This window comes from Desmodus rotundus, chromosome 7 (genome assembly GCF_022682495.2).
Source record: "Desmodus rotundus isolate HL8 chromosome 7, HLdesRot8A.1, whole genome shotgun sequence".
Lineage (NCBI taxonomy): Eukaryota > Metazoa > Chordata > Mammalia > Chiroptera > Phyllostomidae > Desmodus > Desmodus rotundus.
In genome coordinates this window covers 66,204,269-66,213,010 of record NC_071393.1, presented here as the reverse complement: position 1 = coordinate 66,213,010, position 8,742 = coordinate 66,204,269, and the positions used below count along the sequence as shown (strand labels likewise).

Here is an 8,742-nt window from a genome sequence, read left to right as displayed (position 1 = left end):
TGGCAATTTAGCTTTTCGTTCTATGGGAGAATGGAGTGACACAATCAAGGGAAGGTTTCTTGGGTGTGGCTTGCCATGCCTCTATGGGTGAGCCGTCTCGGGGTGGAAGCACACACCAGGTGAGATCTGAAATGTTTATAAAGGACCTGGAGCCAGCGCAAGTGGTCCTGTTAGAACACTGATGCTCTCTGGCCTTCTCCATTTGTCTCCAGTGCCTGTCCAGGAAGCCACAGAACCTTGGGCTATTCAAGGTTCTATGGCCTCTGTCCAATGAACGTAACTTGGGAAGTTGTGATGCACCTTGCAAGTCTGGAATTCCCAGAGGTAATGACCTCCTGACTCCAAGCGTCATGTGGGTGTCTTACTGGCAGGCTTAGGCCTTGTTCAGACCCAGCTGTTTCTCTGTACTCTAAAATCTGAAGTTGCAACTATTTGCACATAATGGACAAGTCCCAAAGTTGGATCTATTTTAACAACTTGTGAACCTCTCAACTTAGAACCTCTTTCAAATGGTGCTGCTAGTGGGGTTGTGTGCTCAAAAGTTCGTGCATGGTAAATCAGGGATTGTGAGTTCAAATTTAAATGGAGCTGAATTGTGCATAAACTGCCCAGTGCTTCCACCTTCTTCATTACATTCTCCTGCTGTGGACCCAAAAGCATGGAATAACCTACTTATTCAAAGAGAGTTTGCAATTTAGAATTTTGGGTTGAAAAAAGTCATTCTAGTACTTTCTCCTCAATATAATGAGGCAGACTGATTTTTGGTTGGTCATACTTGGCTCACAATTTTTTTTTTAATGTTTATGGTATAGAAAGTCAGGGTCATCAGTTCAAATGTAAACAAAATTATTTTCTTACCTTAAGAGGAATACATGAAGTGGAGAAAAGAAACTAAATTATAACATTTAATTAAAAGGTTAAGTACAGGTAACAAACTTGTACTCAGAAGAACTCGGAAGAGTCAGCTGTTGCCATAGTTAAAGGCTTGCTTAATACAGATGAAGAATTAAAAGAAGCTAGAAGAGCACGTAGTAAAACAGTATGTTTTGTAACCTTATCTAAAGACTTTTGATTGTCTGGGGCAATCAATTATAGTAACTGTATTTGCTAGCTTATTAAAACTTAAGTGGAATATTTAAAGTGTTAAAAGAAAAAAAATAATCCCATGAGGCCCTGGCCAGTGTGACTCAGTTGATTGAAGTGTCATCACATAACTAAAAGTTTGCAGGTTAGATCCTCTGTCTGGGTATGTAAGATCCCCGGTCAACTGATTTATGTTTCTCTCTTTCCCTTCCTCTCTCCCTTCCCCTTTTCTCTCTCCCTCCCTCTCGCTATAAAAGCAATAAAAAAATATCCTCAGGTAGGGATTAAAAAACAGATCCAACCAGCCTAGAATTCTGTATCCAGCAAAGTCATCTTCAAAAGTGAAAGCAAAATGAAGACATTCTCAGACAAACACAAATTCAAGGAATCCATAGCACATAGAATTGTCCTGCAATAAATGGTAAAAGGAGTTCTCCAGAGGGGCCCTCTTTCTAGGATAGAAACTCAGATCTGCATAAAGAAAGAGTGTTCAAAAGAGAATAAATATAACATCTATTATTTTTTCTCTGAATTGCTCTAATGGATAGAGTTTGCTTATAATAATAGCAATGATAATTATAGCTTATGGTTAACAAAAATGAATGACAATGTAATAGGATGGAGAAATTGGGAATACTGTAATATAAGCAGGATTCTGTTATAAAGTGGTTTAGAACTTTTAAAAGTAGATAGAGGTTAGTTGGAAATGTAAATTGTAAACTCTAGGGCAACCACTAAATCACTTTTTAAAGAAGTAGAACTTATATGCTTATAAGAAAGAAAATGGAATTGTAGAAAGACTCAATTAAAATAAGAGGACACAGAGTGAAAGACAAAAAAATTTTAAAAACACAACAATATGTATAAAACAGTTACAAATATAGTATATATAAATGCAAACACAACAACACTTAATTTAATTGTGAATGGTCTAAAACCTAATTTAAAAATGGAGACTGTCAGAGTGACTTTAAAAACACAATATCCAACCATAGGAATATCTATAAGAAATTCATATTAAGTATAAAGACATAAAAAGCTGAAAAGTAAGGGATTGAAAAAATATTACATGCTAATACTAATCAAAAGAAAGATAGAATCACTATGTTAATTTTAGACAAAGCCAACTTCAGAGTAAGGAAAATTATATAGCTCTGCATTCTCCCCAATTTGCAGCTTGGGCTTACATCATCTTGGAGACCCAGGGAATGTCTGGCCATAAACTTTTTTTAGGGTCCTTTTGTGTTGATAGTGCTCCAAGTGCCTATGAGAAATAAAAGATTATATATATATAATATATATGTATTATGTATATATATAATATTCAGGAAGACAGCTTCATCTTGACCTCAAAAATTCATTGCATATAATTTTGCAAACTTTGAGCAGTACACATTCAAAGATGACCAATTACACAAGGAAACAAAGTAACATGAGTAAGACTCAACTAAAACAACAGATAAAAATAATACTGAGATCATCAGTTATAGATATTAAAACAACTATAATTACCATGTTTAAGGAAATGGTAGTTAATGTTTAAAACCATATAATTACCATGTGTAAAAGATCAGCTGGAAAATATTTGCAAGAAATAGGAAATTACAAAATTTGTCCTGTTGATGATACTGCAAACTGGTATAACCACTAAGGAAAACAGTGTGGAGGTCTCAAAATATTAAAAATAGAACTACCTTATGATCCAGCAATTCTAATTCTGAGAATACATCCAAAGGAAATGAAAACACTGACTTGAAAAGATATCCACACCCCCCATGTTCACAAGCAGCATTATTTACAATAGTCAAGATATGGAAACTAAGTGTCCATCAACGAATAAATGGATAAAGAAGCTGTGGTATGTATATACAATGGACTATTATTCAGCCCTCAAAAAGAGGAAATTCTGCCATTTTCAACAATATAGATGGACCTTGAGGGCATTATTCTAAGTGGGATAAGCCAGAGAGAGAACGGCAAACATTGTATGATCTCATGTGTGGAATTTCAAATCCAAACTCATAGAAAAAGGGATCATTAATGGTGAGGCATGGGGGAGAGGGAATAGGAGAAAAGTGGGCAAAAGGTATAAACTTCCACTTACAAAATAAGTAAGTCCTTGTAATGTACAGCATGATGGCTATGAAAACAGTTAATACTACTGCATGATACATATGAAAATAGTTAAGAGAGCAACTCCTAAGAGTTCTACAAGAAAAAAATTATTTTGCTTTCTCTTTTTACTGTGTCTGTATGAGATAATGGATGCTACCTAAACTTACAGTGGTAATAATTTCACAATATATGTAAGTCAAACCATTAATACCTTAAACTTATATCTTAAGCTTACACAGTGATGTATGTCAATAATATCTCAATAAAACTCAGAAAAATTCCTTTTGAAAAGGAATCAAATTGAACCTCTAAATTGAAAATTATAATTTATAATTGACTCAGTAGGTAGATTTAATAACTGATCAAACATAGCTGTAGAAAGAATGACTGGATTATGAATAAGAGCATGTAATTCAGAATGTAACATGGAAAGACAAAAATACAAAATATAGAAGAGAGGTTAAAAAATAGAGGACAAGTTGTGAAGGTCTAATATGTTTAATTTCAGTTTTATAAATGGAGAGGAGAAAAAGGACAAAAACAACAGTTGAAAAGATAATGCCTGAGAATTTTCCAGAACTAAAGAAAGACAACAATCTATAGATTTAAGAAATCCCATACCCAAGAATCTAACACCTTAACCATTGGAAAAACATGGTATTTCCCTATATGATCATTTACTCCTTTTTTGGACTTCTAAATTGAAATCTTCCCTGGATACATCTGATTGGTGGAACCTAGGTACATGCTCACTCCCAGCTGCCAGGTGGGAAAGCAAATTTTCTAGGACAGACAATATGTGAAATTACCAAATGTAAGGAAAAGTTTAAAAATGTTAAACACCCACTCATATAACAAATGCGGGCAGCAGGGCTATTCAGAATGCTCCTGTTCACACCTCTGCTGTTTTCTCTTTGTACGTTCTTTCTTCAAGAGCACCTAACTGTTAGCTCTGACTCAATGGATGATCAATGTCAACGTTTTCAACCAGTGTGCCACAAGAATTTTTAAAACATGCAATACCAGTCTATGTAGTCAGGGGCAATGACCTCTTTTCTCTTAGATAGTTATAAAACAAACAAACAAACAAAAACAGCCAACACAATAGATGTTTGTGTGAATGAATCAAAATCATACCTAATTTTTTGTCAGATCAGAAAAAAATATATTTTGGGTTTGCCATTATGAAATGAAAAAGGTCAAAAATCACTTCTCTATGTAATTTGAGCTAACCTTGACCTAACAATCTATGGAACTCTAGACAGAAGAGTATTCTAGCTATTGTACAATTCCCATAAACTCCTCCCTCCTTACCTCGAATTCAGCCCATCTAAATCTCAGCACCCTTCTGCCCTCTCTAGATAACCCAACTCTCCTTTAGACTTTTTTCCCCTGCAACTATCATCTTGCTTCTTCATGGTATATTTGAGAATCCTCCCTGACTCTCTCCTCTTTTTGTGTCTTATTTCCTGTTTATTCATATTTAACTTCAGCAGAATCTGTCCCTTATCTCCTGCATTCATTTTTTCCCCTTCAGAGTGTATAAATGTTACACTTTTGAAGCTTTATTTTGGAGCATTTGCACCATGGCCAATATATGGTGTTCCCTTAACACTAGTTTCTCTTCCCTTCAATTCATCCTGCACATCCATGCCTGGTGAGTTTCCATTTTCAATTTTTCAAATGGCAAACCTTCATTCCAGAAATATCTTTGTCAATCCTACTAACCTGTCTTCTTACCTTCCCTCACTTTCAGACAGGCAGTGCTTTGTCTTAACACCTCCAGGAGTCTGTCAGACTTTCCTCCCAACTTTTCTACCAGAAATCACCGCGCACCCAAACTTGTGCCTTAATCTCCCTTCAGAGTGCTGCTCAAGCCCATCCCCTCCAGAAGGCCTGCATCTGTGATTACTCCAAGTTTGTGAACCTTGGCAGTCTCCACTTCTCCCTTGCACCTCCACAGCTACTTTTTACTATTCTCTTTCATGAAAAACTAAAGTTCATTTATTCCATAAAACTATGACAGTGACTTCAAGGCAAAGACCATATTTGGGTGCCTTGTTCCTAGTGCAGAGCCTAGCACAAACTTGGAATTCAGTGTTTGTTGAATAAAGAAATGAATTAAATAGCGAGTTAATGAATGCCTGCTCTGGCCCTAAGACTCGAGCTGTTACAAAGGGTCCCTACATCTAAGGAACTTAAGGCGGGCCGTTGCAGGTCGGTGGATGTCTTGAGTCAAGTAGAAAACCGGGTGTAGATCCCCAAGTTTCAGCTAAGAGACCCGTGGTAGGCAACTTCTCCTCTCTGTGGGATTTTCCTTCTTAATTTTGACAATCTGTAGCTGGGAGGAAAAAAAAAAAAAAAAAAAAGCTTTCACTGTTAGATTGTGTTGCGTAGGGCATATTTTTCTAGTCTTAAAATAGTGGCTGTCTCTCTCACTGACCCCTATATTGCACTATTCCCAGCAAAAGCTTGCCAAAGGAATTTCAATGGTTGGGGAATATTGAAACGACATTCAGATTTTGTTTTCCTCCCAACACTCAGATATTGTAATAAAAGAGCAACATAAAATTGTTCCTTTACTAATAAAAGTGAGAGGTTCCCATGTAGGGCCCTATAGCTCAGGGGTTAGAGCACTGGTCTTGTAAACCAGGGGTCGCGAGTTCAAATCTCGCTGGGGCCTCTAAGCTGGTTGTTACTCTTTTTAATTCTTCTCACTATCACCCTTTCTTCCATAACTTTAACCCACCTGGATATTCGCCTCTGTGTCCTCTCGCCGTTTGCCAGACCTCCGGAATAAACACCACCGAACACAACCGCCTCCTCTCACGTTCCTGCGCCAGTGCCGTTTGCTCCCTGGGTTGTGGCACAGCGCATTTATAATGCAGCTTGAGGACCCGGGCGGATCCGCTCGCGGCCAGAGCCCGGAGGGTCCCGCTTTGGAGCCGGGATGAGGACGGGTGGATTAAGACAATAGGATCGGACCCTCGGCCATAGCCGTGGGCAGGTTTTGGAACCTAGAACCAGGTCCTCCTGCCGGAGTCAGCCTTCCGGGTTACGGTTACGCAGTTCGGCGAGGTTTCCTGTTTCAGTGGGTTTTCGAACACTTCAGTATCTCAGTGCGGGGAATTCAGGTGGAGACTTGGATGACCATGTTATTGACTCAAAGAGGTCGTGGCTTCCTCTTTGGAAAACCTTAAAATAGTTTCACCAAAGTCAGTTCTCACAGAAACACTGGGCTTACCTGTGTATTTTGTATTCCACACCTTCTCCGTCCTCGAGTCTGCAAACGTGTAAGCTGAAAAGAGCTGCGGCTGGCCTGCGCCCACACGCCTGGGGTCCGAGGCGAGGGCAGAAGTGAGGAAATGAGGCCCTCGCCCCCCTCCCTGGCTCAGAGTGGTGCGGTAAGAATGGTTTCCCCCGCCTCAGTCCCTAGTTCCCCGAACCCCAAATGGCCGCTCCCACTCTAGGCACACAGCATGCCAAAGAGGCCCCGGGCCCTCTCGCCCTGTGGAAACAACAGCCCCCCGGGCGAGCAGGTCCCCCCTCCCCCCATTCTTCGCGGTGCCTCAGGATCCCGTGAAGAGCATGGGTTGGCCCTGTTTGGAAGCCCCTCCGTGAAGCAGGAGAATCCAGCTCTATAAGGGTTGTTCCCAAAACTGTGGATGCAGGAAGTTCTCACAAGATGGTTACTCCAGGGTATCCACCTGTGGGTAACCAGAGTCACATCACACCCACCTCTATTTATCTCTGCCCTGAATAAGGAATTCTAGAGAAAGCATCTTCTGCATTCCCCTTGGTAGCTCAGTTGGTAGAGCGGAGGACTGTGGTAGTTTCTTTTCCAGCTATCCTCAAGCGGGTGGCTGGATTCCTGCTCGAAGGAGAAGTTGCTATTTTGGGCTGGCCGCTCCTCAGTTTCTTCTGCCCTTTATCTTCCGGAGTAGCTTTCTACAGTGTGTAGACCTTAGCCCCGTCCTAAGAAACACAGCTCACTCGACGGTCGTTCAGCTCCCTGTATCACGTCTTGAAAAATGGATCTTGTCTGGTATGCTTGGTAAATACTAAGGAGTATGCAGTAATTCATAATTCAACCGATCTGATGGAAAGGTTTTGAGATATCTTCTTTAAAATGTGCCTTCTTTTCGTTTCTGGTTGATCTTAGGTTGCTGCCTGATGTCGGAGGACCAGATGTCGGAGACCCAAGACTACTTGTTGGTATAGAATATTTTACAAATGTGTGTATGTGCTCTGCTACCTTAGGAGCATTAATTTGCAGAACAAACCCCTTAACTGTGACCTGCAGCCCGAGTGTCTGACCCCATTATACACATACATATATAGAGAGAGACTTTTCATTTATTTAGCCGTTTATATATTTTTATCGTTCCATGAAAAGATTTTGAGCCGCAGCAGGAAGGAGTACTAAGATTTGACGTAAATAGGGATGAGACTGGGAGAGAGAATTCCAAACCGAGAAAACCATTTGAGCAAAGCTGGGGAGAACTTAACTCTCTTAGTTAAGAGCACTGAGTTAAGAGCACTATTTTCTCTTAATTCAGGGAAACTGCGATGGGTCTGGAATTGCGCACGCCTGACTGGTGCTCCAGCTCTGGTATTTTGATACCCACACCAGTCTTGTCCCTAGGATTTTATGCCCGCGCGAGGTGGTAGCAGCTCGACAGATACACTTCCCGCGCGTTTGTCCTGGGGCTGAGGACCGTACAGCCTTGCAAACGAGTTCTGCTCGGCCCTCAGGCTCCAGCCGGTTTCCCTCCAGACTCGAGCTCGAGGCTAGACCCGTCCCGGAGGGGCTCCGTGGAACTCAGAAATGTGGCCTGAATCTGAGAGGCTGCCTCTCCTCACCTCATCTGGAGTCTGGAAAGGTCCTGGATGTGGATCGGAAAGAATAAACGAGGACAGGGCTAGAGTTAGACGTGAGGCTTCAAAACGCTGAAAATAAAAATTAAAGAAGGCCAAGAAAATTAACGGGCACAAAGGAGAAAAACGCTCGCATACACTGGCGAGAAAACGAAATTCAAAGGAAATAGCTGCAAAGTGTTACTCGTGGCTCGTTGGTCTAGGGGTATGATTCTCGCTTTGGGTGCGAGAGGTCCCGGGTTCAAATCCCGGACGAGCCCAAAGCTCTAATTAAACTTTTTTTTTTTCTCCTTTCGGAACTACCGAAAAAACTTCTGTTTCGCACAGGGTTTTTCCTGTTCGGAACTGTTCTGCAACGCGAGGCAGATGGGGGCTAATGACCTGTGAGAGACGAAATTGCCTAGCTTCCTGGACTGTAAGAGCCCCCTCGCTCCTGGCAGCACTGGCCAGTGTCCTACTCAGATTCTAAGAGCTGGGTCGGGTGTTGCGTGTTCTGGGATCGGAGGAGGCCGAGCCTTCACTGGTGTTGGATCTCCAACTCAGATCTCCCGTCTCTCCTGGGCGGGGCGGGGCTGGGACGCTCCCGCTGGCCTGGGGCGGGGGCTGCAGCGGCGGGGGCTGCAGCGGCTGCGGCTTGGGAGGCGGGTCCCGGCCTTTAGGACCTCC

The 8,742-nt window shown here is 41.6% G+C and overlaps 2 non-coding genes across 2 annotated transcripts; both read left to right on the top strand.

The window, feature by feature from the left end:
- The first annotated feature begins 5,808 nt into the window (after positions 1 to 5,808).
- TRNAT-UGU (transfer RNA threonine (anticodon UGU)) lies at positions 5,809 to 5,881 on the top strand. Its single transcript has one exon. It is a non-coding gene; the product is annotated as a tRNA-Thr (tRNA).
- A 2,383-nt stretch (positions 5,882 to 8,264) lies between these two features.
- TRNAP-AGG (transfer RNA proline (anticodon AGG)) lies at positions 8,265 to 8,336 on the top strand. The gene has a single exon. It is a non-coding gene; the product is annotated as a tRNA-Pro (tRNA).
- The last annotated feature ends 406 nt before the right edge of the window (positions 8,337 to 8,742 follow it).